The 17,707-nt window shown below is 39.5% G+C and overlaps 1 protein-coding gene across 14 annotated transcripts in view; it reads right to left on the minus strand.

The window, feature by feature from the left end:
* Nucleotides 1-17,441, minus strand: part of LOC309697803 (prickle-like protein 2) — a 52,100-nt gene extending 34,659 nt beyond the window's left edge. Inside the window, exons 1-4 of one of the 14 annotated variants that reach the window (XM_082519970.1) lie at nt 17,293-17,441; nt 3,655-3,681; nt 3,479-3,563; nt 1,236-1,648 (exon numbers count right to left, since the gene is read on the minus strand). The gene's annotated coding sequence lies outside the window, so the exon portion shown is untranslated. The other 13 variants (XM_082519965.1, XM_082519966.1, XM_082519964.1 and 10 more) reach the window with 13 other exon arrangements.
* Between the last annotated feature and the right edge of the window lie 266 nt (nt 17,442-17,707).

The following is a 17,707-nucleotide window of genomic DNA, read 5'->3' on the forward strand; positions in this document are numbered from 1 at the left end:
GCTGATTCCCTGCGGTAAACATTCATGAGCTGCCATTACACGTAATTACATCCCAGGATGCAGTACAAGTGACGAGTGTTACACACCAATATGGAGGAGAAGGTGCTAAAGAGGAATCCAGCTTTGCAACACAGTACAAATAATTACGTTTGGGCTCAATCAGGGCAAAACAAATAAAGAAATCAGCACTGATATGATACACTAACACAGACAGGAGAAAAGTGGACATGTGAGCCAAAAAAAAAACCTTATTCCAAATTAACAGCAGACTGTTTGCTGCATATAACGCCACAGAAAAAAGGCATGCATGATCTGGCCCATTAGAGAGATCTTTGATTTGATGTCAGCTCTATTTTTGAAACCAAGCCAGTATGCTGAGAACCTTATTATGTAACAGATTAGATGTTAAAGCGAGAATATTGCTACAGTCTTAGACTACAGCGATCGCATTCTACCAATGCTACAATAATTAGGGATGGATGCAGTCGTTCTCTTGCGCAGTTGAGACGAAAGGCTCACGCTAAGCTCAAGAAAAACAGCGTAAATCTGAAGTGTAAACTCCTGCAGATATTCCCGACAGTTGTTGATAAACTACTGTGTCCACACGGACAAATTGCGGGCTGGAACGGAGGCGCAATCTGCATTCCATCAAATACTGTAGTCCGCCTAAAGCACAGCTTCTGAGATGAAACTGTCTTCATCTTGTGTTGTTGTTGTTTTTTTTTTTGGGGGGGGGGGGGTATCTTGTTTTTTCTCCCCTGTTTCTAAACTACACTGAGAGAGCAGTGGCAGAAACAGTTTCCACTCCACCCACTCTCTCTAGCAGGGACACATGGACACATGGGGAAACAGGGATGAAATCAAATGCATTTACTCCTTCCAGAGGCAACGCTTTCCCCAAGTCCCAGCGGTCTTTCTCACCTGTCAGCGAGAAGGTAAACAAGCCTTCATACAAACTAACGTTTGCGCGAACATATATGTGAAAACACCCCCACCTGTCACATCGACGCGCACAAAACCAAAGGTGGATACACCTCATTTCTTAAGAAGAACTTTTGGCATTTGTGAAATCATTCCTGTATATACTACAATATTCAAATAGTAACATGCATACATTACAGTAAAATAAACACAGACTGGTGGAAATCATAATAATAATAATGATAATCACATGGATACATCCAGTGCAGTCTTTAGTGAGTCGAGTATTTTGTCATGATTCTGTTGACACTCACCTGTTTGTGTAGCTGGTTTCAGAGTCCTGGGGTGCGAGGCAGCTCAGACAGAAGTGCGCAGGGACTCGGCTGAGTTGCTCACACTGGACACATACCAGAAGACTGACTGGCTCTGCTCTGCACTGCACAGCTCACAGCGCTCTGCTCTTCCCTCCGAGTCTCAGAGTCAAACAGCAGATCTGCTTCTGCTGCCTCTCCCTCTTCCTTTCACACGTACTGTAGCAGCAACAGAGGGAAGGCTGGGGGGCTGCAGACTCTCTGATCAACACAAGTCTCCCTCCTCTCTCTCACTCTCTCTTTCTCCCTCCTCTCTCTCACTCTCTCTTTCTCCCTCCTCTCTCTCTCTCTCTCTCTCTCTCTCTCTCTCTTCCGGCTCTATGTCTCTCCTCAAGTATGGCTACAGGCAACCGCGGCTGAAGAGATGAGCAGAAAACACAGTGAGTAAGTGTATAGATGAAGTTGACTCCGTTTGCAAGTATTTATGTTGTGTGCTTTTGTGCGAAACGGCGCGCTGTACAACAGCACTGCACATAAGCGTACACGCAGTGGGAGAAAGCTTTACTCCCACCTCCTGCTCCCCCTTTTCACCACCACCTACCCTCCGCTCCTTTGCCAGCCCCACACCAGCCTGTTGAAATGAGTCATCAGCTATCAGCCAATCACACAGTGGCACACAGCCTCCGATAAGAATAACAGGAGTATTTATGCACTCCTGCTTTAAGAAGATGGAAATGACATGGAGAATTGTCTGGCATACTTTGCTCTCAGTGGGGATGATGACAGAAAATCGCTAAAGTTTATTTATTGATTTTTGTAATAATATATAATAATATATTTGTCCTTGTCATGTTATATATGCGCTAAACATGTGCAGTCCATCACCTCCTTTAGTAGCTTACAAAGAAATACGGCATGAATATAATATACGATTGGAAATATAATAAAAGGGTACAATGATCATAACTGCATCACTTGTGAGATGTGAGTCACTGTGGCATATGATTCATTCAATCAAGGCTGCAGACACATCTGAGTAAAAGAAGGTCTGACCCTGGTAACTTTCCTTGTAAAGTGAGGAAAAAAAGGCTAAAACCAAGCACAAAATTGCCGTTCTACTACTGCTTTGAACAGCCTCTGAACTGATCCAGCAGCCTTGTAAGCAGTGGGAGGAGATATTTTGGGCTTTCAAGGTTCCAGAAGTTAAATTACTGCTCCTGCATAGCCAAGGTTTTGTGACAATCAGTGGGAGAATGGCCTGGATTGACATGAAGTTATTCCGGTTGAATTATCATTCCCAACAAAGAGCTGAGAAGATGAAAAACCAGTTTAGAAGGCCACATACAAAAATCAAAAAACCAAACTCAAGGATAGATTGAGACTATGCCCTTTAAAAAACCCAAACTTTCACATGGAAGTTATTTCCTGTGTGAGTTATGACACTATTGTGACAGAAGCAAGCAGCACGGAAGTAAAGCAGACGTCAACAAAATATGCACCTTTGAACCTTTTTTTTTATCCCCCTACTACTCAAGATTAAAGGTACATCAGGGAGATTTTAATTTTAATTTGTTAAAATCGTGCAGCGCGGCGATTAGCACTGTGGCCTCACAGCAAGAAGGTCCTGAGTTTGACTCCACCATCTGGCCACCATCCACACAGAAAATGCCTTTCTGTGTGGAGTTTGCATGTTCTCCCCGTGTTGTGTGGGTTCTCTCCGGGTTCTCTTGCTTCCTAAAGACACGCAGTTAGTGGGGTTAGGTTAATTGGTCAAAACCGGTCAAAATAAATAAATTGCCAGGCAGAGCTAAGTTGAAATTTACAGTTAATATTTCAAAATTTTGACTTCAGAGTAAGATATCACTTTGGAGTGTGGAGTATTAAGTTAGTAATTACTGCTAGCCTACATAAACTGTGCAGGCCATGCACGGATAAGGGCACATGTTAGTTACTGTGCAGTAAAAGTTCAAATTCACCTACTAGAACTTTACTCACACAAACTGAAGCGCAAATAACTGGACCACATAGCAAGCTATGTTATTTGTGATACAATTCGATTAAAATAAATTCCCCAGCAGCACAATCAAGATGGAGAGATGAAGTTCCCTGACTGGAATTAATGCAGATGAGGCCAAGGAAACACCTAACAGCTGATGTAATAATATGAGGGAAGGGAGAAACCACTGGAGGAAATGCAGTTTTAGGCGCTCCACGACAACCCAAGCAGTTCCTGCTTCGGTCGGTACCTCAAAGTGTTTGTAAGATGGCTCCCTGCTGAAAAATAGTGGCTTGATCTCTTTGGATTGGGGGAAAGTTGTTGGAGTTTTGTTCCTAAGTGAAAGAAAAAGAAAGCGTGAGAATTAAAGGTTGACTGTCATCAGCAATAAAGCAAACCTGAGCCAGAGCAAAAGCTTTTATTTACCTGTCAGACATGTTCCAACCTATGGCTCTACTTTGGGAAGTGACAAAAAAATTGGGTGAAATTAGTTTTGTCTAAGGGTCACCCTTAGAGGAAGTTTAAAGAGCTCGAACACCGAGCTGCTGGAGCTGAAGCGATTTCACAAAATGCATAAAAACACAATTAAAAATTGATTCTCTGCTAATTTGTTTATTATGTGACACAACACTGGTCCATCCCTTGAGTAAGGCATATTTTATTGTGCTTTTAGGTCAGTGTTCAATGTTTAGGTCTCTCTTGCAAATGAGACACTAGGTCTCAATGGAACTACATGTATAAATAAAGGTTAAATGAAAAATAAATAAATAAAAAGCTAGGCTAAGTTCGATTATATTTTTCCTGCTGTTATTGCTCCTTTGCACAGTTGTGTCTAGGAATATAATTATTAACTAAAAAGCCATTGGCACTCAGTTTTCTGAGCTATAAACCTTTCATCGGCCCCCTATATATTATTAATTTCAATCAGCATCTTACTTGCTGAATGCATTTTTTAAGGTTTACACTGAAACTCATATGACAGCAGCACTTATGGCGAACACAAGATTCAATTTGCAGAAAATCTCATATTGGCCTGTAGCATGTGTTCAAATGAAGGTAACTCAATAACCGTCACCAAAATCTGTTTTTAAGACTGTAGATTCACAACTATAATGGTCTATTGGCATGGTCACACATCCAAAACACTTTCTGTAATCTCCAGTCTAGAAAGCAGAAATAATTTAAGCCAAAGGGTCTGATGGTGAGGAAACATAAAGGGTAAGGGGGCTGGTGATTCACATGCTTGTGTTCATTTGTCTGCATGGAATATTGTATTTGTTTTTTAATTGTTATATTGTTATGTGTTGTATTTGTTGTAACGTCTGCTATCCTCTTGGCCAGGTCTCTCTTGGAAAAGAGATTTTAATCTCAATGAGACCTTTACCTGGATAAATAAAGGATAATGTTAGTGACATAAACCGATCATCTAAGAGCAGAACAACAGGAAAATGAGAAGCATGTGAGGAGATCAAATGGAGGTTATTCCATATGACTCAAAGGGAAACCGTGGTGGAGCTGTTCAAGTCATTTCCGCTCCACAAACTTTCTGTCTGAAACTAGACCCTTTGGCTTTGTTCTCCTCAAATTACCATTATCTACACAAAAACCACTGATGCACAGCAAAATTGATCCGTTCCCCACTGTTGACCATTCAGTGCAGTGACGTTTTTCTACCTTTTGGATTCCTGTTTCTACTCCCCATCTCCATTTTATCTGTTCAGAAAATGGGACATCAAAAGTCTGCATATGCTAACTCCAAATCCACTACCTGCATTGAGACACATTTTCTTATATGTTGGTTCACTGGACTATAACACAAAAACTCTGAATCAATAATCAATAATTATAATTCTTTGATTTTAAAATGATTTATCCTTATTAGTGACATTAGTCGGGGTGGGGGGGGGGGGGGGGGGGGGGGATTACTTGATCCCCTGCTGAACTTGTAATTTTGGTCACTTACAAAGAAATGAACAGTCTCTCATTTTTATGGTGGTTTAATTTCCAGTTTCTTCCAGTTTCCAATCTCTCCACCACCATGAGCAAGAAAAAGAGCTGACAAAGGACAAGACTGCATATTTGCACAGGGCTGAAATGGGCTACAAGACCATCAGGAAGTTTGGTGAGTAGGTGACCACTATTGCTGCAATTATTTGAAAATGGGAGAAATATAACATGACCATCAATCCCTTGGATAGCCACCGTACAGAACTTAAGTTTGCCAGTAATCATCGAAATTCAGACAAGGGCTGCATTGGGGCAAGACACATGGACAGTAAATCCACTGACAATCCACCCACGTTCCGACTGGTAGGTGACTCGCTCTACAACACCAGCTTTCTCTTTCATCACATTGGAACAGATGATTTGTACAATTTGAGTTGTCCCATTGATGTCTATGGATGTCTAACCAGTGGCAGAGAATATCCTACTTAGTGTGTGTCAAATGGATGTCTTCTTTTATGAGTTACTTGATCCAAATACTTGGTTCATAACAATAAGGCTGATAACCTAAATTACCAGTAAAAATAAAAAATTAATTCAGAAATTGAGACTTGACTTTTAAAATGGCAAAAATGAGAACAGGCATTAGGAGAGGTTAGGAGAAAGAGGTTTAATTTTGGCCTGTCATTGAGCTAATCACGAAAATACCACTAACTAGCAACAGTTCCTTTACATGTTATTTTTGTCTGTGTGTCAGATTTAGATGATTATAGAGTAATAAGTTCTTGATGGTGTGACAAAATACAAGCCGATCACTTGACCAGTCTTAATACCTTTTCACACATGAATCTGGACATTGCTGTCACAGTCGGCCACATGAGCACGTTTTTACTTTCTCGTGTGTATCACACAGCAGGAGACAGTGAACATCAACCCCATTCTCGCTACCAGAAATACTTCACGGTTAACATTCTTCCACCACAGAGTTTAGACAGAATAAAGGTTGATTGTAAATTTGAAGGATTACCTCTCTATTTTCACATCGGCGCAAAGCGTTGCACTAGGGCATCATGCTGCACTAGAGTTGACTGCACTGGATATCCACATTCTCACTTGCACACCCATACTGCTGTAACAGGGGTTGTATAAAGGACAGCAGCTTTAAAAATGCATCTTACATCTGATAAAACAAGAAAGGACAAAATGTGTTTCTCAGATAAGACTTATTTAAATGTACCTTGGCTTTGGCATTTCTAGTTTAACTCTGAGAGGACAAGTCTGTTATCTTTCATTCCAGGGATGTATCAGAGAGTTGCAGAGAGTGCATAAGAATTAGAAAGAAAATGTTCACATCATGGCCTTATACAAAGCAGGAAACGGGTCTGTGCTTATCCTTACACAATACAGGACCTTGTAAAAGCAGCTGTATCCAACTGAGAGTGATAGATGGCATGACAACCACATAAAAGTGTGCTTGACATTTACATTGGAGACTTGAAAATATCAGCCGAGATGCGAAGACATTACTCATCCAGCTGGATTGCCTGTTATTAATGGAGTAATGTTTCCCAGATCTTTGACACGGAAATTTTTTTTAAGTGAAAGTGCTAGAAAGACGTCATGTAACACCAGATATTTCAATTTCTTCATGAGCAAAAAAAAAATATTATGCAAGAAAGACGCAAATTTTTTTAAATTTTTTTTTTGCAGCTCATGGTGCCATTCTAGTTTAAACCAGGGAGCCTTGGCATCTTTTCCATTAACAACATTATTTACAGTTACATGTTTTGCATCAATTGAGCAACTACAATAGTAAAATCACTGGCATGATATTTTTTCAAATTACTGTTGCCCTTTAAAACCAGTATTATGACCCTAACACAGTGATTTTTCATCATGCTTCTCTCTGCAAGGTGCGAGTCAAAGTAAACAAAGAAACACACACAAAAAAACAATAAAATCAGATTGATAAGAGAATATTCTGACCAGCACTCGCTGGTCAAGATCCTCACACCACATGTGAGATGTTTCTGTCTCTCTCATGCATTAACCCACAGGAGACTCCCTCAGCTCCCTTGAGGACCACTACATCTGATACCAGCATACTGATGTTAAAAGCTCTAAGTCGGGGGAACCTCCATCCTGCCATACTCCATGTCAGTTACTGAGGAATGTCTGCGTAGCTCTGGGGGACTGTGAGTAAGAAACATGGGGGTTTTTATCTCCATCACTGTGTGGTGTCATGGGATGACAAAGCTGTCAGCCTCCAACCCTTAAGCCTTTCTTTTGAAAGAGAGTGTGTGTTAAGATGTGCGTTCAGAAGGATAAAGCGCATACAGCTTGTGTGTCCATATCTGTGCCTATTTCCAGCACAAAATGTGTGGCACATACGCAGTACTCAGTACAGCTAGATGTAGGTGTGATTCAGCTCCACATTGAGAAAATTATTTACACTTTAATAGACTAATGGCCCATTGTGCTGGGTGAGCAGTGTTACTGAGGCAATGAGGTCAATGGAGAAGGGAGATAATGAGAATGACAGTGATGTGTTGCCTCCATTAGAGCCCGTGTCATCCTGCTTGCCCTTTGATTTGATCACACAAAAAGTTCCAGAGCTTGATAAGCGAGACCCTCATCCCTCACTGTCACTGTCAAAAGAAGTCCTAACACACCAACTCTCCCCAACATGGAGGCCTAAACAGAATAAACGGCGGCTAAATAGAAAATAATCATGTTGCTCTGCTTGAATTACAACAAAACTAAATTATTTCTTCCCAGCTGGAAAAACGATATATTTTTGGGTGAGTCCGTTCGCTTTCATCAACCCAGTTTTTCAAATGATAATTGATTACATACAGTAGAGGCATGTAGACCTAACTGTACGTAGGCGGCTTTATTGTTCACGGTGTAGCCTTTGCATTATTTCATATACATTTGGTGTGTTTGCTCTTTTATTTATAGTTATTGTTAAAATTAGAGTTTGGCCAATTATCAAACCATTTGTCAATCACTTCCCCACAAAATAAATTTAAATAAAAATGTCCATCTTTGGCTCTCATTTGGCTCTGTCTTCCTCTACTCCCCGCTCTCACGACAGACCCAAGTTCAACCAAGCCCCATACTCCCCACCATTCTCGTCCATCGGGAAATTTCAATGCAGACAGAAGTAGACAGACACTGTGCAACCCTACCCTTCAGATTTTGTATCAAATTTAGATGCCATATTCTCTCAAATATATGCCAATTCATTTAACCAGTGTGTTATTAATAAAGTTAGATGACATCTAATCCATCAGCAACCTAGATTTCGCAGCTGGTCCAAAAAATAGGAAGTCAAGAATGACAGCCAGCTGTAACTTTTATAATCAGATTGGGTCCAAATACACAAGCTGACATTACTCAGCTGAGACCCGATACAATTCACACTGCTGCTCAAAGGGTGAACAACTTGCCATCCCCTTCCGGAAAAGGCAGGAAAAAAACAAGATACACAAAGACTAGCATGAAAAACATGCATGTCCTCTGGGTGAAGACACATTTAGCTGTAGAGTGAAAGCACATGATGTTTTCATTTGTGTTGGGCTCTGCTTTTTATACTCCAGATGACCTTGTCTATCTGAACAAAACATCACCATTTCCAGGTAGCGCTGTTTTATGCCTAAAAAGTGTGAATATCTACAAGCCGTACGAGGACTGTGATAAGAGTGAGTGTGTCCCAGTGTCCCTTTTCCAATTACCGAGCCTCTTTTTAGCCGTCAAAGGACTGTTTATTTTTCCGGAAATATCAAACTATTTCAATGGAATTTGAAAACATACAACAATAACTCTTTTTATTTTCTATTTTAAACACATGGCTAAAAGGGATTATTTATCCAGTCTAGTAAATATTGTCCATATTATCTTACCATACATTTCGGTCTATGGCATACATGGAATGAGACATTCTATAAATCATACTGTACAATTCAAGATTAAGTAAAAACTATTGAATCAAAGCTATCTGACGTTTCACTTATGGCTACTAAGAACATGAATTTGAGTCAATAAGGGACTTACATTCAGTCATAACTAGGGATGGGTATCAAAAACCGGTTCTTGTTGAGAACCGGTTCCCACTGTTTCAATTCCTTGGAATTGTTTGCCATTTTTGCAAACGATTCCCTTATCAATACCAGTCGCCCCGAATGACGTCACCACGTTGCGGAGCGTCATTTACCTGGCAGGAAACACGGCGCCTAAGCGGCTCAAACGCTCAAAAGTTTGATTATACTTTACGAGAACGGATGACAACAGGGCAACTTGCAATACTTGCAAAGTAGATATTTCATTTAAGGGAGGAAACACTACGAATATGCAAAAGCATTTGCTCACAAAACACACAATAACCTTAAATGTCGTGATTTTAATTCCGCTCCGGACTCGTGAATCTCAACCCAGCAGCAGCGGTAACGTTTGCACGTCCTCTCCCGTTAACACGGCAGGTAAATAATCAACTAACAGTGCATATTATGTTAGCGCAATCTGCCTTATTACAAAACCTGCCATTACTGTGCATTTAGGTGACCATGATGAGACAGACAGAGTCTGGCTGGCGCTCGCCGGCAGTTGTCGCTGCAGTCTGCCGGTAGCGTCTCCTTTCAGGCCAGGATAGACGAATGTCACCGAGCAGAGACTCAGTTTGTGGTAAAAGGCTTGCACCCATTTGCCACAGCAGATGCCCCGATTTTCGGTAAGTGAATGTGTTTAATTGTAGGCAGGGACATTACTGGATATTCTTGTGTAATTGCTACAGAATAATTTATGTTATACTTTGTTATTGCTACAGAAGAATATTTATTTTATTATTTTACATTTACAATTTTTTTTCCCCGGGGACCCTGTGACACCCCATTGAAGAGCCGTAGGCTGTGGATCTCTTAAGATCTCACTGTTGGATATAAGGCCATGTTACTCCTAAATTTCTGTTTTGTTCAAAGAGACGATATAAAACAAAGTTCTAAGCTAATCGACCTTAGTGTTCTCCTTTTTAAAAAAAAGAATCGATTAAAGAATCGAATCGTTAAACAGAATCGAAAATGGAATCGGAATCGTGAAAATCTTATCAATACCCATCCCTAGTCATAACTACTCATGCTTATGACCAAGGAGAGTTTTCAGCAGAGCCACTGATTCTCTGCTGACTCAATGCACAACTTACTGTCACAATACTGGAGTAGGAGGGTTACACAGCAAAGATAATCCACTTTCATGGGCCAGAAAAAGCCTATGGATCACAGGATACAATTCAGACAGAAGATTAAGGTAGAATTGAATGGCTGTTTGTGCTGTAACCTAGCATTCACACTGCATCACTACAAGGAATAACTTGCTGAAATAAGCTTCCTTCTCCTAGCCTGACATCAAAACTCCCTACCTTTCCATTCCTGATCTTTTTATTCTATTCACATCTATCTCCTTCACATATTCCCATGTCCACCTGTTACTTTTAAAGCCACTGACTGATAAACAGCCCTCCCCCAGAGGTACCATGTGTTGTAGTATCATAGAGGGGAAGATGTCAAGCTGCAGACATATTTCTGTGATAATGTTCTTTATCACAACCCCCTGGGTTCTTGTGCTATCATTTTTCCCCTGAAAAAACACAAAGACTCAACCGAAACACAGACACACCCATGCTGTTCAACATACAAATGGATACAGTGCTCTGCAGGCACCCAAACTGGATTCAAATACCGCTAAACAACAGAATGAGGTACAGACGTGAAGTAAAACATATAATACGTCAAGCATGCAGTCTATACTTTACCTTGCTGTGAGTTCATTATCCATAGATTGAAAATGTAAATTCTATGAGACTTTATCCTCTGGTGCTAAAAAAAAAAAAAGCTTATGAAGAGGGCTCTTATTCAAGGATGTTGGAAGTGAAGTAAATGGAGGAATGATAGGCTGATGCTGATTTTCTTTCAAAAACTATCCTTGTTTGAACTATACTCTCCCTCTGTCCTATTTCAAATGAGGCAGTTTAACTGCAGCAATTAGATTTTTCCCATAAATTACAATGAAATTCAACAAAAGCAAACCAAAACAAACACACTAAAGTGCATTGCTGTTGCACTGGTTTATATGTTTGTTTTAGAAATCAGAAACAATTACTTTGCACCTAATAACTTTTACAACCAAACATCATATGGTTTGTGTACATGAATCTCTTTCCATTTAACACAACAGCATGACCTCAGTTGTTTGATTTTGCCACATTCAAGTAAGTAAGTAACTACATAAAACACTTAATGACAGCATGTTGAAAGGATGAGATGGAAGCCACATGGGCACTGTGTGCAGTCTGTTCTGTAATTCCACGTATCTGTTACCATTTTCACAGGATGCCACTATAACAAAAAATGCACAAGAGACTATTAAAAAGGCTCACCAGCCTCCCTCTCTCAACTGTGTCCATAAATGTCGTCTTAAACTGAACAAAGACCCATCTGCAAAGGCTCAACGTTAAACTAATAATTGTAAAAATTTGTCTAAGCATAACTATAAACCTGTATTCAGTTTTCACTCTGGTACCATTTGCTGTTCTGTGAGTGCAATAAAACACCTCTGATTGGTCTCATATGCAGCTTGTGAAGTGCTAACTGTGCTGTGGTTATCACCTCACAACAACAGGGTTCTGGATTTGAAATCAAAGCCTTTCAGTGAGGCGTTTGCATGCTGTCCTTGTGCCAGTCTCCTCTGGGTCATGTATTTCCTCCACCAGACTAAAGACACTCTAACTGCATTGGCACCCTGATAGACTGATGACCTGTCCAGGGTGTAATCTGCCTCTTGCACTATGACAGCTGGGATTAGCTCTGGGTCCCCCCACAACCCTAAATCGAATAAGCAGTTAAGAAAATGGACGGATAGCAACCACAAATCTTTATACATTTTGTACTCCATGAATAATGTGCCTATCACAATTGTTGAAAACAAAAACTTATTTGAATATATTCTCTACACTGCTCTGCCAAAAGGCTGCGGCACATAAAAGTAAAGAGATCAGGGTAATGATTTCTATATGAGAAGTTATGAAACTGTCACCATCTGCATTTCTATTTCTGTATGCTCTCAGGCTTGTCTCCATGACTGTTATAGATTTTCAGTTTCTGAAGGATGTTACTTTAACAAGCAGGTGGGCCAGGTCATCTTAACATTGTTAGATCCAGGGTTGAGAGTAGTCATACGGCAGGGGTAAGCCCAGTGCTACTCCCTGCCAAATCCAGGTATTCTGATCATATCTCTTTGATTACTGCCTACTCTTTTGAGAAAAATAAAAGCGCATCTCCTTCGGCACAAACCTGGTCAGTGCCTCGGTATCACATGGAAATGGGGTCAAAATTCTCAACCAAGAGTTAGGGTGAATTGTTTATCCTTTTTGCTTGCGGTCATTTGTCGTAGTTTGCAACAAGTTGCACACACTTTCCCTGAGTAATTCTTCTTTAGTACAGTTCTCATGCTTCTCCAGATTTGATAATCTTATGGGATGTACTTTGGTCATCAGGGAGCAATATATTTTTTTGGTCTTTGACAAGCTGAAAGACAAAGGGATGACCACAACGCTTGAGGTTTTCTTTCTTGACTCCTTCGTGGCCAAAGAGCTCTATGTTTTTCCCAGCATGCATACTGTAATCTTTCTCCAGGTTGTCCTTAGCATACTCCAATTAACGACTTGACTAAGTCATTCACTAGTGTCTTGGCGGTTGCTCTGGGGTCTTTTCGACTAGTTCGCCCACTAGTTTTATTTCACGAGTCTTTGAATTCTTTTGGTTTTTACCTCTGCCAGGGTTGTTCTACATTGTTTGGTCCTCTTTGAATATCCTGATGATGCTCTTTTCTCCAGTTCTTGACACTTGGAAATGCTCTGATAACTTTTTATATCCTCCTCCTGCTTTGTGAGCATCAAGAATTCTTTTCTGAAATCTAAAATAGTTTTTGGCTTGATTCTTTCTCAAGTAACAGCTCAAACAAATACAAAGATACGTTTTTCAGGGCTGGCAAGTTTTTGTTTTTAGTAAATAATTTTGTTATTGTGTGCAAATAGAAATAATTTATGATTGCAAAGAAGACTAGTAAGTTTAAAAATGCTCTGTTAATAATCCAAATAAAAAAGCACTTGGGAAGGGGGGAGGGAATTATCTGGTGAAATAGTGAAATACTGGCCATTAAAAAAAAGAAGTATATATTAATACATCAGGCATTAGCCAGTAAAAAGGTGGCACCTCTGCCACCTGAGACATCTCTTACAACAGACTGCAAGCTGTCCTTGATGTTGAAGGGTACATATAGACCCACTGAACAGTATTCTGATTCTTTCATAACTGCTTCAGTTCTTTGTCTAATAGATCATAGCATCACACAGCTGCTGCAGAAGATTTGTCACCTGTGACGCAAATCTCCAGTTTACTCAAATCCCAGAGATGCTCTATTTAATTGATATCTGGTAACTGTGGAGGCCATTTCAGTACAGCGAGCTTGTCATGTTCAAGAAATCCGTTTGAGAAGATTTGAGAAGCTTTGCAACATGGTGTATTGTCCTGCTGGAACAGCCATCACAAGTCAGCAACAATACTCAGGTAAGCTCTTATACACTGTTCTGCATACCTTGCTTATAATGAATGATTATTTCGGTTACTGTTACCTTCCTATCAGCTCGAAGCAGTCTGCCAATTCTCCTTTCACCTCTGGCATGAACAGATTACATTTTTTGTTAGACCATTCTCTGTAAACCCTAGAGATGGCTGTGCAGGATAAACCCAGCAAATCAGCAGTTTCTGAAATGCTGAACACCAGCATCTGGCACATTCAAAGTCATGTAAATCACCTTTTCCTCCCCATTTTAATGGACAGTTAGAAATTCAGTGAGCTGTCTTGACTATGTTTACATGCATAAATGAACTGAGTCACTGCCATGACATTGGGTGACTAGATATTTGCCTTAACAAACAGTTGAACATGTGTACCTAAGTGGCCAGTGAGTGCACAATGTTAAGAAAACCTTTTTCTCAGCATCTCACTATTTGCTTTATTTTTGTTGTAGTTATTGTCATCATCATCACTGCAATGCTTTACAGTTTAATTTGAATCCAGATAATTTGAAATGTTTTTCTTTCTTTCTTCCTGGCCACACTTGTGGCCTACACACCTTGCATCTCCCAGTGTAAACTTGAAAAATTTAACAGTCTGACATTTCCCCTACCTACCTAACAACAGTAAACTTTATACAATGGAGTATGAGGGTCGCATTAAGAAAATATATATACATTGTTGATCATTTTGAGAAAATAGTCAAAATTTTGAGAATGAAATTGAAAATTCAAAATACTATTTGGAGACAAAGGTCGAAACGGTATTTCAAGAAAAAAGTCAAAATGTGGAGATTTTTGTTGTTTCAACACAAACTGACACGCCTGCTATTCCCTCTACAGAATGTCCTGTTTAGGTGAGTTAATGAAACAAGCTGATCAGTTTTTTGTGACACAACCTACATCCTCTTTATTGCACGAGGGTGTAACCATCGGCAGCCTTGTATCTGTCCATTACAAGCCATTTCATGTTGTACAAATTGTTGCAAATCACTCTTGACCTCCGATCCTTTTGTCACCCAGCTGAAATCACAAACACTTGCAATGCTTTTATTTAAACCAAACCTCTGCGGAGAGGGAGATCATGCAATGTCACCAGCAGATCTGACGGGGAAAACCTTACATTTATACTCGGTGGCCACACCCCTAATGGTCATTTACAGCATCCAACACAGCTTTCCTAAATGACCATATGTGGATATACGTATGTGTGTCTGCGTGTGACACCAATGCTCAAGCCCCTATCAAACAGGATGTGTGGGGATATGCCGTACCCTCTCTGCACCTCAGGGAGAAGGGTAACAAACTTCCTCTCTCTTTCCTAGCTGTTCCATACATTCCTAGCATCCCCCAACTGTGGCTTCCTATTTCCTTTTATGACAGGCAGACCCCCACTGTCAATAAATTCCTCTCTCTCTACACGATTACACACACACTCAGGCCTATAGCTAAACCAACTTAAAACACACACACACATTCACAAATCCTTTCCTATTCCTCTGATCTACAGCTGGACCCCCTCATCTAAGCAAACTTAAGCACATTTTATTCTAATCATTGTTTTCTTGTGCTCACAAAATACAGTCTTGCAAGTTTGTGTGTTTTTCTGTCTGACCAGATACAGCATTCTGCACCTTTTCTCCATATTTTCAGCCTCCTTATACATTTGCCATTTGTCGAAATTTAGACTTTATTCTCAAAATAATCAAGATTATTTTTTAACGCGGCCCTAATACTCCATCGCACACACTTTCAGCACATATTGATGTGCTAAAACAGAAATTATTTCTGTCCTTGTTTTTAAAACCTAATCTGAACTCCGATGGTACAGCAACTGTGTTTGCCAGGTTGCCTTGAAATAACAACTGTAATCTTCACATTTTGACTTTTTTCTTAAAACCGTATTATGACAAATAATGTCGAAATTGTTTTTCTTAATATGGCTCTAACACTAATATTAAAACAGACTTTACATTGATATCCAGCAGATGGCATCAGGACCAGATCCGGGTAACATAGGCCATTCTAGCCATTCATTTGTCTAAATTAGGCAGTCATGTGGTCATTTGAAACTTACGGTTCCTCTGAGGACGTTTCGGGAATCCACAAACAGCCTTCTCTTCTAACTACATAGATAAAAATGTTTATGAGCAAAATATCAAAATGTTTTTTTTCATAATAGCATGATAACAGTTATATGGAATGATACATTTAGCCTACAATTAACGATGCACTACTAGACGGGGCACGCAGTGACACAAATTAAACAAAATTAAACAAACCCTGAATGGAGACACGTGACCAACAGCGAGGAATGGATGCTTTTATTCAGAAGAGAAACAAAGTGTGAATTATCAGTAAATCAAATCAAATCAAATAAATAAGAAAATGTGGAATAGGAATACTCAGCATTGTTATTATTTCCTTAACTGTTGTCAACAAGTATTGAAGAGCAGGCTGGGAAGCAACGAAGTACAAATACTTCCTTACTGTACTTAGGTAGAATTTTCAGGTATAAGTAGCCAACTTTACCTGGTAATTTACTTTTCTGACTAGTGATGGGATTTCCGGCTCTTTTTAGAGAACCGGCTCTTTCAGCTCGGCTCACTAAAAAGAGTCGTCACTTTCGGTTGTTTTGTTGCTTTAATTAATTTATTATTAACAATAATATAAAATTATGCACAAAAGGAATTACTAATGTAAAAAAAAAAAGAAGTGGTTTTATTTATATATGTTTTTATATAAATATATGCGGTGGCCCCTAGAGACAAAGCACGTACAAACTTCAAAACATGTACAAACTCCAAAACACATTTCTAGCGTTAACTGAACTTCAAAACACAGCTACTAGATCACTTAAATTACACAATTGAAAGCATGTGTGTATTGTTTGTGTATTTATACACAAGCACTCATATATATTCAAATAATTAAAAAAAAAAAAAAGTTAATTTACCTGTTACTACCACACACCAAATCCGGTTGTTGGTACTTGCTGGCTTGAGTAGCCACTAGGTAACAAAGCTCAACACTGCGCCCAGCATCCTGGAGCACTTCTGTTGTATTTTGTACGTGTTTTGAGTTTTTATGTGCTTCTGAGTTTTTACGTATTTTGGAGTTTGTACGTGCTTCGGAGTTTGTACGCGTTTTGGAGTTTTTACATGTTTTGCAGTTTTTACGTGTTTTGTCTCTAGGGGCCACCGTAAATATACTTTTATTTATTCACTCCACATAAAATGTAATAAATAAATCATATAATACAAAAACCAACTATTCACATTTCAATTTTTAACTATTTAAATTTTCAGCTTTTTCCTTTTAAACAAATTTAAAGTGAAACAACACAAAACACTGCAAACCACAACACAATTAAATATAAATTAAAATATGAAAACAAAAAGAACATGCATATTCTCTGTCATTTGGACCTGCATGAATAAACTTTCTGAATCCTTTATCAGCAACTGAAAATAGTTGTGGATGATTACTATACCTTTCTAATGTGATGTTGTTGTCCCTGGTTCTCTTTCCTCTCTTTCCCTCCTGCTCTGTTCCTGTGCTACTGCGAGTGTAACTACCGCCCCTCCCCCCTCTTCCCAGCTCAAAGCACAAGGCTCGCTGCGGAGTGACAGAAAAAAAGTGCGAGAGAGAGAGAGAGAGAGAGAGTGAGAGAAAGAAAAAAAAACATGGCTCCCAATAAGGAGCTGGCTTCTGTCATTCACGTCAAAGATTCGGCTCTAAAAGCCATTTCGTTCACAACCAACACATCACTATTTCTGACAGCTTTTTACTTTTACTCCCTACATTTTAACACAAATATCTGTATTTTCTACTCCTTACATTTTTAAAACAGGCTTGTTCAGCACTACATTTATGCCATTTATACTGTGGAGTTAAAGTGGGCAGGG

Source organism: Aulonocara stuartgranti, assembly GCF_965226115.1.
Source record: "Aulonocara stuartgranti genome assembly, chromosome: 20".
NCBI classification, from domain to species: domain Eukaryota; kingdom Metazoa; phylum Chordata; class Actinopteri; order Cichliformes; family Cichlidae; genus Aulonocara; species Aulonocara stuartgranti.